The following is a 19,226-nucleotide window of genomic DNA, read 5'->3' as shown; positions in this document are numbered from 1 at the left end:
AATATGAATTGTCTAGTCTGATAAACAATTCATATTTTTCTCATAAAAGGAAGATTTGAATTGTTTAGTCTGATAAATTGATTATGGAGGTCAAAATTGTTCAATAAACATGAATAATCAATTATGATCCAATTTTCAACACTTAAGCATAAATGACTGACAAATAATCCATGTTTCATGTTTATCCCTCTTGTTATGAAGACAGGAATTGGAAATACATTAACATGATAAAAATACCTGGTTGAAATTTTAAATATTATAACTAAGTTATATTGATATTTTTTTCAGATAAGCTAACATTCAAACCAGAAACTTAGAATATGAAATACAATCTTCCACTGGGTCGCATGCTGACTGACGTTTTCATACTAATTGTTATACTCAATCCCGAGTTTTTGCTTCCACCACTTTTTGCTTGATATTTCAATAATAGTAAATACTTTGTGCTCAAACTACGTTCATCTACTTATATGAAAAATGTCCAGATTATTTGTTTCGAAACGCCCCCTCTACCGCTTCAGGTTTCAATACACATCCAACAATTGAAAGTCTACGGAGATTTTGCATTGCATCAGCCATTAATAAGCCCGGATGATAATGTTAAAAAATTGCGCGATGTATTCCGAGTGTATTCCGAATGGAGAAGAGATGTAAACATTTCCCATTACAAATCTCCGTAAGAAAATTGTTTTCGTTCTTGTGAAATTTTATGAGTGAAAAAGAATAATTGTTTAATTAAGATATCTTGGATATATTCCCTTTCATCGATTTCAATTGTGTTTCTTTCACAGGTATGTGTGGTTTTTTTTTTAAATCATAAAAAATTGGTGGAAGCAATAACTTGGGACAGACTATGGACCATGATTAATCACCAGATTGTCTACGGACTTTTCTGTTTTTTTTCCGATTACGTCAGAGAGCACACGGCGGGTGTGACCGGTCAGCAGAAGATGCTCACTCCTCCTAGGCACTTGATCCTACCTCTATATTTTTGGAGGTCCGTGTTGCTCCGCTTTGAATTTGTATTTCGTTTTATGGATTTTTGAGAAGGTTGACGGTTTGTTATTGTCATTTTTTCCTTATAAAATACTGCATGTTACGTTTATACTTTACTGAAAATGATGTGAAACACAGGGCGAAAAACCATCTTTAAGCAAGTCCTTAAAGGTGGCTTAAAGGTGACTTAAAGGAGCTTAAAGGCTATACAACCTTTAAGCCGCCTTTAAGTCACCTTTAAGCAGGTGCTTATAGGTCCTTAATGTCCAAACTTCTTTAAGCTACCTTTAAGCCACCTTTAAGCCACCTTTAAGCATCTTTAAGTGGCATTTACGCTCTCTTTACACTGCCTTTACACTGTCTTTAAGTGGCCTTTAAGTCAATATTGATCAAGCTGAACAATAAAAACATATATTAAATGCAAAAGCTCTTTTATAGAGATGGGAGGGGGTCATCCGAGTGATAATATAATTTCCAAGGAAGGGGGGGGGGTGTTCCAGGCGGTTTTAATCGTCGCTCCATTAAACACAAATCGCTATCATCAGCACCGCTCTGATGGACACAGATTGCCGTTATAAAATTCTTTATAATTTTTGGGGGTTTCAAAATTATTGTAGGTATGAGCGCAGTCTCTGTATCTTAATATGTGCATAAAACTAATTAAAGTATGTTTGATTCCTATTATAAATTAATCGGTGAAAAAAATCTCTCTCTCTCTCTCTCTCTCTCTCTCTCTCTCTCTCTCAGTTCATCCGGTTATTAAACAAAATAAAGATAATGAACCAAAAATGCATGATTTAATTTGTTAATCGGTTTAAGGTTTGTATTTTTTTTTTCAATTTTCATTATTTCTAACTCTAGATCTGCTAGATACATGTTAAAGATGAAAAGACTCTCAACTGCCTTTGTTATATCGGGCAGGATATTACTGCTTTGTTTGTCTAGACATAGTTTTGTTCGTTTGTGTATATCTAATTAGAGTCTATTGTTTGTCCAACTTAAGAAAACCCCTGGAACTAACACAGAATATACAAGATATACACAACAGGTGTGTCGTGTGCCCAGGTGCACGTCAGGGTTTCTAAAGGCGTTGAATCTTAGTATGTACGAGTATACGATAAGTCTAGTGAATAAAAGTTAATTTACATTTGTAATTCATTTTCAAAGTATTATTTCCTAGCTCTGGGTTTCAAAGATGTTACGTCTACAAATTAACGATACATGTATGTAAGAGTAAAATCTTGAGGCTAATTAATTAATGTACCGGTGATCATAAATAGGGGTTGATTATTTAAATATATGTATAAGGGTAAATATGTCAAATATACCCGGCCTGGCACATCATTCAATTGTATGTACAAGTCATTTGCAATTGCCACATGCAGTAAATACGTCACCGGTAATTGGTAATTTTGTTTGTTATAGAATTGATAGTTTAAAAATCATGTACATGTACATACAATTACATGTAAATATTTAAACATATTGGAACGGCGCCGCGATCATGAAAACCGGGAAATTGCGGGAAATTGAACAAATACCCTAATAGTATCAATGCATTTAATAAAAGAAATGATTTCATTTTCTTTCTACATTTTTATAGTTATAAATTAGATGAACGTATATCTACTCGGTTTAAATTTATTAACTAAGAAAGCCTACTATAGTGAACCTAACGGTTTCCATTTAGGTATAATATATTTTTGTTCACTGAAGACCAAGTTCCGTATTTCATTCTAAATACATGCATGCATGTAATTTATAAATTAGATATAATTGATTGTTACAAACTGAATGGTTTGTCAAAATCTTTTCAAGTAAACACATTCAATACAGTGATTCAATATCCACTGATATATAGGATATAAAAACGCTCATTTATATGTAAGTTGCCGTGGCGCAGAGGATGTGTGGAGATGCTAGTAAACTAAGGGTCCCGGGTATAATTCTCGCCGTGGCCGGTTTTTTGTGGGTTTTTTTTTCATTTTTCTTTCTAGAACAAAAACCGTTTTAATACCTTTTCTTTCATAAAGTTAATACATTTTGTTGGAAATTAAGCACAATATTGAATTAAATTTTTTTTAATGGCTTAAAGGTGGCTTAAAGGTGGCTTAAAGGTAGCTTAAAGGTGGCTTAAAGGTGGCTTAAAGAAGTTTGGACATTGAGGACCTATAAGTTGTCCTTAAAGGTGGCTTAAAGGTGGCTTAAAGATAGTCTTTAAGCTGCCTTTAAGCCATCTTTATGCTTTCTTTAAGCCACCTTTAAGCAATACTTATAGCTTAAAGGTAGCTTAAAGGTGGCTTAAAGATCGTCTTTAAGCTACCTTTAAACACCTTTAAGCTATCTTTAAGGAGGACTTAAAGATGGTCATTCATCCTGTGAAAATTATTAAAACTGCATGCATCGCTATTTCAAACATTATTTTCAATAAGATATTTAGATGTTTAATACAAATAGAACTTAAAGAATAGTTTAAAAACAATTTATTATTAGAATGCCTTTCTTTTGGTGATAATACAGATCTAATAGATAAAAAGTCAGTTCATGAAATTTTTCAAAAAGTAATTACTGTATGTTTTTTTAATTCTTCAGTTGCCTGTCTTCTTCATTGTCTGCATCAGCTGAAATCAGAGAACCATACACTGGAGGGTTACATCAAGTCGCTGGCCACGCGGCGGGATCACTTACTAGCGGTCAACGCCAGGCTGTCTATCCCGTTCTCCTCCCCCTCCACCCGGACTCATTCCTCTCCTCGGACAAACCCACTGATGGAAAAACCTCGGAGCCATCTCTTATGCAGGTAAAAAATGTATATTCACTCTCTGAATGAAGATCTACTAGCTATATGGAATGCAATCTTTTCCCCACCTGATACTGTTTTAATTAAGAAAGTTGATTTAGAATGCTTTTCAGTGAAGGTTTCATAGAAACTTCTTGATTTTGAAATTGGTTGAAGAATTTTTTTTTTTTTTTTTTTTTTTTTTTTTTTTTTTTACAAAAAATGAATATGTTTTTACTGAACAATAAGTCGGGTTTTGCAGTGGTGATTTTACTTTACAAATAATATTTTTTACTATGGACAAAGTGTTTCTAATGTGAATAAAATTTGACTAAGGAAAATGTAATCCGGTTCTTGATATGGAGAGGTCTGTATATTGCAATGTTAGTTTTGTGCGGTTGAGTATTTGATGTGTACTTCTGTAGGATGTGCCCGTTTAACAGCTGTTAATCCTGTACAGGCAGGAGGCTCTACCACAGGTAAGATCTCACCTATCCAGGTAAAGAAAATACCTGCAAAGGAAACATTTTTTGAAAGAAAATGAAAAGAAGAATTTATTGCATAAAATAAATGTGTACCTCTACCGCTCAAATTCTATGGATAACAATGAAGAAACACATCTAATTCTATCAAGATTTTATATCATATATGTGACAGTAATATAGTATGATTATTATGAGAGAGAGAGAGAGAGAGAGAGAGAGAGAGAGAGAGAGAGAGAGAGAGAGAGAGAGAAACTCAAAGATACTGTTGTAATGAATGAATTTATGAACTTCAAGAAAAATATTTTTCTCCTCTTAAATATCACAGTTCCGGCAGTCACCTGTGTCTCATCGCTGCCTCCCATGACTTCAGTACTCAACTTATCTGTAAGTATGGCTGTCCAATCCTTCAAGCTTGCCACTCTCCAATGTCCAGATGTATAGTTGTGAATACCAGTTACCCATGGCCATGAGCATACATCCTCACAAAAACTTTTTTCTTTAAATGCCCACGTGTTCTTTGTTCTTATCACAAATAGTAAAACATGTAACTACAAACAAAATAATGTTCTAAAGAACTAGTAACACCTCCTCCCTCCCTCTTTAAAAATGAAATGTAAGTAGTTGTACAGATGTACATTGGAAGGAAGTTGCTGTGTTTGAACATAAAGTTAAAATATCTTTTTCATGACAGAAATATGAATTTTTCAGTCTAATAAATTGATTGTGGAGGTCAAAGTTGTGCTGTTATCATGAATAAATATTTATAGTCCATTACTTAACACAGAAGCACACATGACCAACAAATAATTTATGTTGCAGGTATCCAATACTCTGTCGGCTATGGACAGTACGCCAACATCAATGGAGGTCATCCTCCCCTCATCATCAACGCCGGACAAAAGCAAACCAGATGTGACCTGAACTCTACTTTTATTGTACCATTGACTCTTGTTTTAAATTAGATATATATATGTATACACAGAACTAATGTTAAGATATTAATAAAAAGATTGACAAAAATATGATACTTAATGATTTTTTTTATCGTAAAAATCAAGTATATTGGATCAATGGCTGCAATTTCAAATCATGGTTCATAAAGACATGCCAGGGAAGGAGCCCAAAGCTATTACAATCTAAGTTATAAGGTTTTCTTCAAGATAAGACTTGTAAATATTTTGTCAGGAGGTCACAGCCTGAAAAATGAAACATTATGTAAATAGTGCCTGTTTGGGAGGGTAAGAATTGAAATTGACACCCCGAGGAAACCATTGTCAACCGACGGGAAGCGTCGGTTGACAATGGTTTTCTCGGGGTGTCAATTTCAACTCTTGCCCTCTAAAACATGCACTATGTAATTCATTATACTGAATGTCTTAATTTTAAAGAAAACTTTACTGCTTTTGTATTGGAATGACGTGAATTCTATGACGAACCGTACGCACATAAGTTACGCGCATGTAACAATATGTTGTGTTACCCGTTGCCAAGTGTGTTACTGACGATGAGAGTAATAGAACGGATTATCAACTGCGTCTAAACCAATCAGATTTCAGTATTTATCAGAGAAGTATAATAATGTTAAATTGTTAGATGTATGTATGTCATTTTGTCTAAATATATAGCTAACAGGATAAAGTACAATCGGTCTCGACTCTAAAGTCAACTTAGTCTATGAATAGCGTTACAATGAATTTGAAATTTACGATTTTTATTCTCTCGATAAGTGCAACTTTTTCATGTAAATTTAAGTCATGCAGTACAATTAAATTTAAACATATGTGTTACGTGAGTTTTTCATTTTCAACATTCTGAAAAAAAAAATACTTAAAGTTTATTTATTTTATTGATAAAGAGAATAACATTCCAAACAAATTTGAAGTCAATGCATTACAACATACAAGTGAATCACTTTACTATAAAAGCATAGGAATGACAACAACATAATGAATGACAGTTTCCTTAAAAAACCTCTTAGAAACTGTACTAGGAACCAATTAGTGATACAAAAAAAAAACCACCCTATGAAAACTTCCTCAAATTACTTCAGATAGCAAAAGCAGTCTAGGTCTTCATACCATATTGAAATAGAGGGAAATGGTGTCAACATCTGCTTTAATTCTTTTGGCCTATACATTAATCACATCTGTTTCGAATTCAGATGAAAACTGTTCAAGGTAAGGTTGAAAAAAGAAACAGTGTTTATTTTGATTGGTTTAAATTCGCTCGTGAAGCAATTCTATTGTACATGTTTTATGATAATAACAGAAATGAGAAGAAAAAACATAGTGAAACAATGCAAAACTTAATGCATCGATTCAATAAAAAAGGAATAAAAATTCCTTTAATATCCTTTTCTTTTATCAATTATGAAGGTGGTTGTTGTCCTGGTTACGAATGGAATAATGAACAAGAAAACTGTACAGGTTGTTAATTGGTTTTATTACAATTGATTTGTTTCAAATTAAATTAAAGAGTTTGTCACATGATCTAAATTTTTAGACATTGTGTTTAACTTGTAACATATTTACGGCGACAGATAAAGATACACGTATCTTTATAAATATAAACTACTTATGATTATTTGGTATATTCCATATGTTTTCATGTTTACAAATTCATACAGATTCCAAATTATCAGCAGAATTGAAATGAAACATGCAAAATCTCCGTTTTTTTTATACTGTTATGATAAGGAGCAATGCTATTGTTTCAGAGTGTAATATTGGATACACAGGCCTTAATTGCAGCAAGCAATGTGTCTATCCAAATTATGGATGGAAATGCGTATTGGAGTGTAACTGTTCAAAAGAAGATTGCAATTTTTCTACTGGATGTCTGGTAAAGTCGTTCTGTAAGTCCAACATTGTTTTAATTATATTCGCAATACATTGTAACTGTTTATCAACAGTACAATGTTACATGTATTGCACACGTGGATGTGTTTTTTTTTTTCAACATATACATGAACATAATTATAAAGTTATGAAATTTAAAAAATAAACAAAACAATTTAATGCATTGGAGGTAAACAATACAATTAAAGGATACGGCAATACATTCATAGTATACACATTACGAAGACAGTTCAAAACGACGTTATCTAGTGAACTGGTCAATGAATTCAAACATTTTGGTTAAACGCCTGCATGGAGATGGGATAAATTTTGTAGAAATGTATTTGAAGAAATCTTTAATATAATTAATATATTATTGCCCAATCATTTTGCCATTGCCATTTAATACTAAAGCGGATTTATAGCAAGTGCCTTTTTTTTGCTAAGCCCTGAGACATAAAGAAACAAATGTTTTTCTTGCCATTCACCACAGAAAATGATGAAAGGGGAAAGGCCTTGGAGACTTATGGCAACGCATATTATATTTGATAGAATACGTACATATATGATATATTTTCATTATATTTGATAGAATACGCACATACATACTATATTTTCAACTTAAACCCTTTGCTCAAAATGACTATGATATCTCTTTATAAGGAGAAGACATAAATTCATTTTAAGGAAATTATAATTCTCTAAAACAAAATAATCAAATCGTCTACAGATTGATATAAGATATCAACGAGACATTGAATTCGTTTCAACTCGAAACAAGATTGGTATAAAAATTCCATCTTATCTGAACATGATAAATAAAGTCATTTTTGGATTCATAAATCATGCATAATATCTGTACAATTTTCGCTCGCTCTTAACCACATCATTCGTAAAATCAATGTTAAAATGAAAATATGATAAAAAAAAAAACGCGAGACGTACAAGCAACATGAGAATCCGTTACCGTGGTTTTTACTCCTAGAAATTGCTAAGTGTTCGGTCAAAAATAGCAATAAATGTTGCCGTTGTACTTATAAAACAAAAAAAATAATTGAATATGCAATAATCATTTACAAGATGAGGACGCATTTGGTGAGGATTATAATTCTTCATAATTGAGTAGTCTTTGAATTTAACTGTTTTAATTTCAAGATAAAAAGTGTTTTGATCAAATAATGATTAACACACAAACAAACACACTTAACAGTGATATTCATGTACGAGAATCCTATTTTGAACAGCCTGAATTGACTTAAGGGATATGGCCTAAATGCTAGAGTGAAATAGTTTAAACACTTCATCCCTTTCTGTTGAGCTGTACATCTATATCCTATTCATATGAAAACATTGTGACGTAAAAATAATGATTACTTTAACTGTTTTGCCTCTATAGTTTTGAGTGCATAGAAAAACAAACATGATTGGGATAATGACAAATGAATAAAAGAACAATTAGTTCTTAAAAACAGTTAAATTTACAATGTTTCGCTGAAATAACAGATTTATCAAAATATATGTTTTATTTGATCAAAAGTTGAGAAATAAATGTTTGCCGTTCTGTTTACCAATGGAAAAATGAAGAGGAAAATGCACAGGTAAGGTTTTGTTATATTCATAGATTTTCTGATTGCTTCTTACATCTTTACAGGTTATATTTCTCTATCACAAATAGTAAATTCTACCTACCCAAAATTATTGTTCCAATGATCCAGTAACACCCTTTAAAAATGAAGTGTATGTACAGGTATACTGAAAGCTGTTGTTATGTTTGAAAACGAGGTTTAAATCTTCTTTTTATGAGAGAAACATGAATTCATTAGTCTGATGAATTGATCATGGAGGTCAAAATTGTTCAATAATCATGAATAATCAATTATGATCCAATTTTGAAAACTTGAGCATAAATGACTAACGAATAATCCATGTTTCATGTTCATCTCTCTTGTTATGAAGGCGGGATGAGGAAATACATTAAATTGATGTGATAAAGATGCATTAAAAATACTTGGTTGCAATCTTAAATATCATAATTGAATTATTTTGATATCAGATTCTGTCTTTCAGGTTAGATATCAATCAAAGCATCAACTGAAAATATAAACAAATATTGGAATTTCCCCTATACAAGTACTGCATATAACATTTATACTTTACTGAAAATGGTGTGAAAGTTATTTACTGCATGCATCGTTATTGTAAACATGCAGATGCCCGGCTGTCTATGCATTCTCCTTCCCTCCACCCGGACTCATTCCTTATTCGGACCAATTCCTCGGACAAACCTACCGACGGAAAAACTTCGGAGCCATATCTGATGCAAGAAAAAAAATGTATTTTAACTCTCTGTGTTATGATTTTCTAGATAGATGAAATACTGTTTTTTTTTCTACCTGATACTGTCAATAAAAGAAATTGATTCAGAACACATATCTTGATTTTATAATTAATTTCAATTTATAATTTACGAAAAAAAATTATGTTTTTATTGAACAATAAGTAGATGCAGTAGTGATTTTACTTTACAAGTAACATTTTTGCTTCGGACAGAGTGTTTTTAAGGTGAATAAGACTTAACAAACGAAAATGTAATCCAGTTCTTGATATTGAGAGCTCTGTATTGCCATGTTTGTTTTTTCCGGTGGAGTAATTGATAAGTACTTTTGAAGCGTGTGGTCTGTTTTAACAGCTGATAATCTTGTGCAGACAGAAGGCTCTACCACAGGTAAGAGTTCACCTATCCTGGTGAAGGAAATATCTGTAAACTTAAGGAAACAAAAATAAAAAGCATAATCTGTTGAATAAACACAACTTTTACCTGTATTGCTCAAACTCTATGGATGTTGATGAAGACACATAGCTAATTTTATGAAGGTTATATATTATACATGCAACAGAAATATAGTACGATTGAAGAGAGAGAGAGAGAGAGAGAGAGAGAGAGAGAGAGAGAGAGAGAGAGAGAGAGAGAGAGAGAGAGAGACTCAGTTGAATGAATTTATTAAGAAAAAAATTTTGAGAGAGGGGAGAGAAAGAAAAAGAGAGAAACTCATAGATATTGTTTAAGGAATGAATTTAATAAGAAAAAATTTTGTGCCATCTTTCTCACATTTCCAGCAGTTCCCTGTGTCTCATCACTGCCTCCCATGACTTCAGTAATCAACTCATCTGTGAGTATGGCTCTCCAATACTTAAACTCTGCCACTTCCTAATGTTCAGAAATATTTGGTGAATACCAGTTACCCATGAGCTTTCATCCTCACAAAAAATGCCCACAGATTAAATGATCTTTTCACAAATAGTAACTTGTACCTACCGCAAAAAATGTTCCAATGAACCAGTAACACCCCCTTTCCCCTGTAAAAAAAGGTTTATGTTTATGTACATGTATAGAGAAAGAAATATTCTGTGTTTGAACATAAGGTTATATATATATATGAACACGGCCGAAATATTTTGAAACTGTTTTAAAAGTATTTTATTATATATATATATATATATATATATATATATATATATATATATATATATATATATATATATATATATATATATATATATATATATATATATATATATATATATATATATATATATATATATATACATATACACACACACACACACACACACACACACACACACACACACACACACAAAATAAATGTTAAGAAATGAATAAAAATTTTGACACAAATATGATACTTGTTGGGTTTTTTTTATCGTAAAAATCAGATATATTGGATCAGAAGCTGCAGTGTCAAATCATGGTTCATAAAGACATACCAGGGAAAGAGTCCAAAGACATTGAAATCTAAGTTATTAGGTTTCCTTGAAGATATATCTTGAGATATTTTTGTCAGGAGGTCACAGCATAAAAATTGAAACATTGTTACATGTATGTCATTTTTTTAAAATATATATAAAGCTCATATGTGAAAGCACAAGAGTCTTGGATCTGTGGATCTTGACTCTTAAGTCGACTTAAAGTCTTTGAATAGTGTTACAAAGAATTTGCAATTTGTGAATTCTATTCTCTCCATGATTAAACTTTCCTTGCCAATTTAAGTCATGTTGAACAATTATATTTTTACACATATTTAAGTGAGTTTTTCATTTTTAACATTATAAAAAAATTACTTTATTTACTATAATGACTTATAATGAGAATAGCGTTCATTTTGAGTTCAAATTTGAAGTCAATTGCATTACAACATAAAAGTAAACCACTTTACTGTAACAACATATGAATGACACCAACTTCATGAATGACAGTTTCCTTCATAACAAAATCACTTAGAACTTGTACTAGGAACCAATTAGTGATACAAAAAAAAGAAGGAAATTAAAACGTTCTCAATCTACCCAAGATAGCAAAAGCAGTCTGTGTCTCATAAATCATAATGAAATAGAGAATAGAGGAAAATGATGTTGACATATGCTCTAATACTTTTGGGATATACATTTATCACTTCTGTTTCCTATTCAGATGAAAACTGTGACAGGTAAGGTTAAAACAAATAAACAGTTATAATTTCGATTAGTTACGAGGGTTGTCCCAAAAAAATGTAGACAGGACACATAATTTATAATCTGTTCACTGCAATTTCATTAGACTTCTATGTTTTCTTCAATGACCCTTTGGCAAACAATGCTGAAAAGTTCAAATCTGTACTTTATTTATTTCTCGAGAAAATGAATAATTAGTAACAACAAGTTTTATCAGGCGGCGCAATGTGCGACGTCAAAAATTTCCAGTTTTACGTTGTTGCTAAACCCTCCACATCGTTCACGACAACATTTACGTTTTATTTCCGAAAATGTCTTAGAAAAATATTATCTTTGAACATGTACTCTGCGTGCACATTCAATATATATTTCTAGTTTGTTTTGTTTTTAAATATTTTCTAAGTACAAACGATCTGTCGGCTCCAAACTTGCCCTGTATTACTTGTTGTCTAACGTCCGTCTTACCGAAATGTGTCGTTCAACATTTTGACGTCCATTGATATCGTTCGGGGTTTCTTTTTTCCACTTATGGTCATCATACTTGTTTAAATATTTTCAATATTGTTTAACTAATTCACAAAACGCATTTCTCATCGATTCTGTTAATTTCATTTACTTCCAAAGCCGCTTAGGATTTATTTGATGGTCTTTACAAAATTGTATCAGTTACTGCTGCGCCGTCTTAAACGCTGAAAACGTCATTTTATTACCACTTAATTTTCAACTTGTCACAAAACGCGTTATAAAATATTTAAAAGTTTTGTTATCGCCAAAACATTTTCAGAGTAAATAATATAATTATTATCAAATATCGGTGTATATTTTATTTGAATTTTTTCATTCGAAAAGTACTTTTCCGCCCAATTTTCAATTCATTATGTTGCGCCGCATGTAGAATTTCTGATCTAACATGCTTTCATTTCACTAATTTAATCTCAAACAATATTCGATTTTAAAACATTATTTGAATGCAAATTTCTTGAACCCTTTGTGGCACAAATTTCATCTTCCTTTGTCTTCGATTAACTGAATAACGCCACTTGTCTACGCTATTTTGGGACAACCCTCGTATAATTCACTTTTAAAGCAATTGCATTGTACATGTTTGGGATAATAACAGAAATGAAGAGAAAATGCGTAGTTGAACATTTCAAATCCAATGCATCGATTTGATAAAAGATAAAACTATTTTTTTACTGCTTAAAGCAGACATAATTTTTGTAGATACGAGAGTGGTTGTTGTCCTGGTTACGAACGGAATAGAGAAACAGGGAACTGTACAGGTTGCTAATGGGGTTGATTACAATTAATTGACCTGTTTTAAATCAAATAAATGTAGCTTGTTCCACTCTTTGATATTAGACAATGTGTTTTACTTGTAAACGTTATATTTTACGTTAACAGTTCAAATTTTTATACAAGTTACTTTCCATGATTTTTCATATATTCAATATATATATACAGATTCCAAATCATCATCAGATTTTGAAATGAAATTTTAAAAATACCTCGTTTTTAGGCTATTGTTTATCCAAATATGAAATATAACAAAAGAGGAGTGCTTTTGTTTCAGAGTGTAATATTGGATACTCAGGTCCTAATTGCAGCAGGCAGTGTGTCTATCCAAGTTATGGATGGAAGTGCACATTGGAATGTAACTGTTCAAAAGAAAATTGCAATTTTTCTACAGGATGTCTGGTAAAGTCGTTCTGTAAGTCAAACAGTGTTTTAGTTATATTCGCAATACATTGTAACTGTTTATCAACAGTATAATGTTACATGTATTGCACACGTGGATGTATTTTTTCAACATATACATAAATATAAAGTTATGAAATTAAAAAAAATAAAACAAAACAATTTAATGCATAGGAGGTAAACAATACAATTAAATGACACGGCAATTCATTCAGAGCATTCACATTACGATGACAGTTCAAACGACGTTATCTAGTGAACTGAAGTCAATGAATTCAAACATTTTGGTTAAACACACTTCGTCAGCGGTATGGAGATGGGATAAATTTTGTAGAAATGTATTGTAAGAAATCTTTAATATATTTAATATATTATTGCCTAATCATTTTGTCATTGCCATTTAGTACAAAAGCGTATTTATAGCAAGTGCGCTTTTTTTGCTAAGCCATGAGACATAAAGAAACAAATGTTTTTCTTGCCATTGACCACGGAAAATGCGAACAGATGAAAGGGGAAAGGCCCTGGAAACTTATGGCAACGCATATTATATTTGATAGCATACGCACATACATAATATATTTTCATTATATTTGATATAATACGCACATACATAATATATTTCCAACTTAAACCCTTTCCTCAAAATGACTATGATATCTCTTTATAAGGAGAAGACATAAATTCATGTTAACGAAATTATAATCTAAAACAAAATAATCAATTCGTCTACAGATTAATATAAGATATCAACGCGACATTGCATTCGTTTTAATTCGAAACAAGATTGGTATAAAAATGCCATCTTATCTGAACATGATAAATAAAGTCATTTGTGGATTCATAAATCATGCATAATATTTGTACAATTTTCGCTCGCTCTAAACCACATCATTCGTAAAATTAATGTTAAAATGAAAATATGATAAAAAAAAAAAAAAACAGCGAGACGTACAAACAACTTTATAACCGGTACCGTGGTTTTTTCCCCAAGAAATTTCTGAGTGTTCGGTCTTTGTTAAAAAATGGCAATTAATGTTGCCGTTGTACTTATAAAACAAAGGAAATAATTGAATATGCAATAATCATTTTCAAGATGAGGACGCATTTGGTAAGGATTATAATTCTTAATCACTGAGTAGTCTTTGAATTGAACTGTTTTAATTTCAAGATAAAAAGTGTTTTAATCAAATAATGATTAACACACAAACACACTTAACAGTGATATTTATGTACATAAATCCTATTTTGTTTTTCCACTTTCAATGTTTATACTGATAAATATAGAAGTTTATAATACTATGTCAAAATTTGAAACTCAAATATCAAGTTATAAGCAAAATAAAGAGTTTATAATTCTTTGTTTTGTAAACAAAGCTCGAATATTGCCATTTTTGCATATAATGTGTTGTATTGGTGTAAGTTTTAATCAAATGTAACTTTCTTTTGTTGATAAAAGTATTTATGAAGATATTTAATTAGTTTAAATTGTTTTTTACATATCATTTTGTCTAAGAAATGATGAAATTCTATATTTCATTTTTTGTAAACAACTATATAAGACTCGAGCTTTGTTTACATAACTATCAATTCTTTCGTCTGTATCTCGCTTGTAACTTGATTTTAACATTTAATATTTTGGTCAATCATTTAGAATGCACAAGTAAACCATTTTATACACAAAAAATAAAAATACAATTTTTGATCTCAAATCGTGTTCAAGTCCCTTTAAGGTATAATCCTAAATGATAGAGTGAAATAGTTTAAACACTTCCCCCACTTCTGTTGAGCTATACATGTTTATCCTATACTTATGAAAACATTGTGAAGTAAATAGAATGATTTCATAAACTGTTTTGCCACAATAGTTTTGAGTGCATATAATAATTAATATGATTGTGGTAATAAGAGATGAATAAAAGAAAAAAAAGTTCTTAAACAGTTTAATTAACTATGTTCCGCTAAAATAATGTGTGTTTAATTGAATCAAAAGTTGGAAAAAAACCATTTGTCGTCCTGTTTACAAATGGAAGAATGAAGAGGAAAAATGCACAGGTTAGGTTTTATTATAGTAATTTAATTTGTGATTACAATTTACACTCTCACAGGTTATATTTCTCTATCACAGATAGTAACTTGTACCTACCCAAAAATTATTGTTCCAATGAACCAGTAATTGCCTTTAAAAATAAAGTGTAAGTACAGGAATACTGAAAAATACATGTATGTTACTGTGTTTGAAAACAAGATTCAAATCTTCTTTTCATGAGAAAAAATATGAATTGTTTGGTCTGATGAATTGATCATGGAGGTCAAAATTGTTCAATAAACATGAATAATTAATTATGATCCAATTTTCAACACTTAAGCATAAATGACTAACAAATAATCCATGTTTCACGTTTATCCCTCTTGTTATGAAGGCAGGAAGAGGAAATACATTAACATGATGTGGTTAAGATGCATTAAAAATACTTGATTGCAATTTTAAATATTATAATTCAGTTATTTTGATATCAGATTCTGTCTTTCAGATTAGCTAACATTCAAAGCATCAACTTAAAATATGACAACATATTGGAATTTTCCTTATAAAAGTACTGCATATTACGTTTATACTTCACTGGAAATGATGTAAAAGTTATTAACTGCATGAATCGTTATAGCAAACATTATTTTAAATAAGATATTCAGAAGTTTATTAATTACAAATATAACTTTAAGAATAGTAAAAAAAAACACAATTTCACATTGGAATGTTTTTCTTCTGATGATAGTATCGCTCTAATACCGGTAGATTAATGGCCAGTTCATGAACATTTTTTAAAAGTAATTCCTGTATTTTTTAAAATTTATTCAGTTGCCTCCTTGCTCCATTGTCTGCATCAGCTAAAGTCGGAGAACTAACGACTGGTGGGGGGGGGGGGGTCACATCAATTCGCGGGCCACGCAGGCGGGTAAACTTACTGGCGGTCCGGTCAATGACCGGTTGTCTATTCCGTTCTCTACCCCTCTGCCCGGACTCATTCCTCATTCGAACTAATTCCTCGGACAAACCCACCGACGGAAAGACCTCGGAGCAATATCTGATGCAAGAAAGAAAGGTGTTTTCATTCTCTGTGTTAAGATTTACTAGATAGATGGAGTGCTATTTTTTTTCCCCACCTGATACTGTTCAATTAAAGAAATTGATTCAGATTTAAGAATTGGTTTCAATTAAAAGTTTACGAAAAGTAATTATGTTTTTATTGAACAATAAGTAGGTGCAGTAGTGATTTTACTTTAGAAGTAACATTTTTTACTTCCAGCAAAGTGTTTTATGGTGAATAAGACTTCTCTAAGGAAAATGTAATCCGGTTCTTGATATTGAGAGGTCTGTATATTGCAATGTTAGTTTTGTCTGGTAGAGTATTCAATGTGTTCTTTTGTAGGATGTGGCCTGTTTAACAGCTGATAATCTTATGCAAACAAGAGGCTCTAGCACAGGTAAGATTTCACCTATCCAGGTAAAGGGAATTCCTGCAAAGGAAACGTTTTTTAAAGAAAATGAAAAGAAGAATCTGTTGCATAAAAAACAACTTTTACCTCTATTGCTCAAACTCTATGGATATCGATGAAGACACATTACTAATTTTATCAAGGTTAAATATTATACATTCAACAGTAATGAAGTCTGAATGGAGAGAGAGAGAGAGAGAGAGAGAGAGAGAGAGAGAGAGAGAGAGAGAGAGAGAGACTCAGTTGGGTGAATTTATTAAGAATAATATTTTTGAGAGAGGGGAGAGAAAGAAAAAGAGAGAAACTCAAAGATACTGTTGTAAGGAATGGATTTAATAAGAAAAATATATTTTGTGTCCTTTCTCACAGTTCCAGCAGTAACCTGAGTCTCATCGCTGCCTCCCATGACTTCAGTCCTCAACTTATCTGTTTCAACATATACATGAACATAATTATAAAGTTATGAAATTTAAAAAATAAACAAAACAATTTAATGCATAGGAGGTAAACAATACAGTTAAAGGATACGGCAATAAATTCAGAGTATTCACATTACGAAGACAGTTCAAAACGACGTTATTTGGTGAACTGAAGTCACTGAATTCAAACATAAATCAGTTCATTTTCTTTTCGTTAAACGCACTTCGTCACCTGTATGGAGATGGGATAAATTTTGTAGAAATCTTTAATATAATTATATTATTGCCTAATCATTTTGCCATTGCCATTTAGTACTAAAGCGTATTTATAGCAAGTGCGCTTTTTATTGCTAAGCCCTGATACATAAAGAAACAAATGTTTTTCTTGCCATTGACCACAGAAAATGCGGACAGATGAAAGGGGAAAACGCTTTGGAAACTTATGGCAACACATATAATATTTGATAGAATACGCACAGATTTAATCCATATTATATTTTCAACTTAAACCCTTTGCTCAAAATGACTATGATATCTCTTTATAACGAAAAGACATAAGTTCATTTGAACGAATTTATAATTTGCTAAAACAAAAAAAAAATCTAATCATCAACAGATTAAATCGAGATATGAACGAGACATTGCATTCGTTTCAACTCGAAACAAGATTGGTATGAAAATTCCATCTTATTTGAACATAATAAATAAATTCATTTTTGGATTCATAAATCATGCATAATATTTGTACAATTTTCGCCTGCTCTTAACCACATCACTCGTAAAATTAATGTTAAAATGAAAATATCAAAAAAAAACAACAAAAAAAATGCGAGACGTACAAACAACACTATAAACCGTTACCGTGGTTTTTACTCCGTGCTCGGTCAACAAATTGTTAATAAATGTTGCCGTAGTTCTTATAAAACAAATGAAATAATTAGATACATGTATGCAATAATCATTTACAAGGGGAGGATGCATTTGGTTCGGATTATAATTCTTATAATAACTGAGTAGTCTTTGATTTTAACTTTTTCTTATTTTCAAGATAAAAAGTGTTTGATCAAATAATGATTAACACACAAACAAACACACTAAACAGTGATATTTATGTACATGAATCCTATTTTGATTGCAGGAACAGCCTGAATTGATTTAAGCATATAGCCCAAATGATAGAGTGAAATAGTTTAAACACTTCTACCACTTCTGTTGAGCTATACATCTATATCCTATTCATATGAAAACATTGTGAAGTAAAATAATGATTTCTTTAACTGTTTTGCCACTATAGTATTGAGTGCATATAAAAGCAAACATGATTGGGATAATGACAAATGAATAAAAGAACAATTAGTTCTTAAAAACAGTTTGATTTACAATGTTTCGCTGAAATAACAGATTTGTCAAAATATATGTTTAATTTGATCAAAAGTTGAGAAATAAATGTTTGCCGTCCTGTTTACCAATGGAAAAATGAAGAGGAAAATGCACAGGTAAGGTTTTGTTATATTCATAGATTTTCTGATTGCTTCTTACATCTTTACAGGTTATATTTCTCTATCACAAACAGTAAATTCTACCTACCCAAAATTATTGTTCCAATGAACCAGTAACACCCTTTAAAAATGAAGTGTATGTACAGGTATACTGAAAGCTGTTGTTATGTTTGAAAACGAGGTTTAAATCTTCTTTTTATGAGAGAAACATGAATTTATTAGTCTGATGAATTGATCATGGAGGTCAAAATTGTTCAATAATCATGAATAATCAATTATGATCCAATTTTGAAAACTTGAGCATAAATGACTAACGAATAATCCATGTTTCATGTTTATCTCTCTTGTTATTAAGGCGGGATGAGTAAATACATTAAATTGATGTGATAAGGTGCATTAAAAATACTTGGTTGCAATCTTAGATATCATAATTTAATTATTTTGACATCAGATTCTGTCTTTCAGGTTAGCTAACAATCAAAGCATCAACATTAAATTAAAACAAATAT

General features: G+C 31.2%; 3 long non-coding RNA genes across 3 annotated transcripts in view; all 3 read left to right on the top strand.

Annotated features, from left to right (window-relative positions):
- Positions 1–3,594: 3,594 nt before the first annotated feature.
- LOC109617754 (uncharacterized) lies at positions 3,595–5,273 on the top strand. The gene is made up of 4 exons (XR_010710023.1): positions 3,595–3,796; positions 4,201–4,254; positions 4,586–4,644; positions 5,080–5,273. It is a non-coding gene; the product is annotated as an uncharacterized lncRNA (long non-coding RNA).
- A 1,044-nt stretch (positions 5,274–6,317) lies between these two features.
- The window catches only part of LOC136272117 (uncharacterized), a 31,500-nt gene continuing 18,591 nt past the window's right edge, over positions 6,318–19,226 (top strand). The window contains exon 1 of the long non-coding RNA XR_010710020.1: positions 6,318–6,437. This is a non-coding gene — a long non-coding RNA (uncharacterized lncRNA). The remainder of the gene's footprint in view (positions 6,438–19,226) is intronic.
- Positions 10,893–14,025, top strand: LOC136272327 (uncharacterized). Its single transcript, XR_010710306.1, has 3 exons — positions 10,893–11,602; positions 12,831–12,889; positions 13,180–14,025. It is a non-coding gene; the product is annotated as an uncharacterized lncRNA (long non-coding RNA).

The sequence above is a fragment of the Magallana gigas genome, chromosome 10 (genome assembly GCF_963853765.1).
Source record: "Magallana gigas chromosome 10, xbMagGiga1.1, whole genome shotgun sequence".
Lineage (NCBI taxonomy): Eukaryota > Metazoa > Mollusca > Bivalvia > Ostreida > Ostreidae > Magallana > Magallana gigas.
This window is presented reverse-complemented; position numbering and strand designations above follow the sequence as displayed.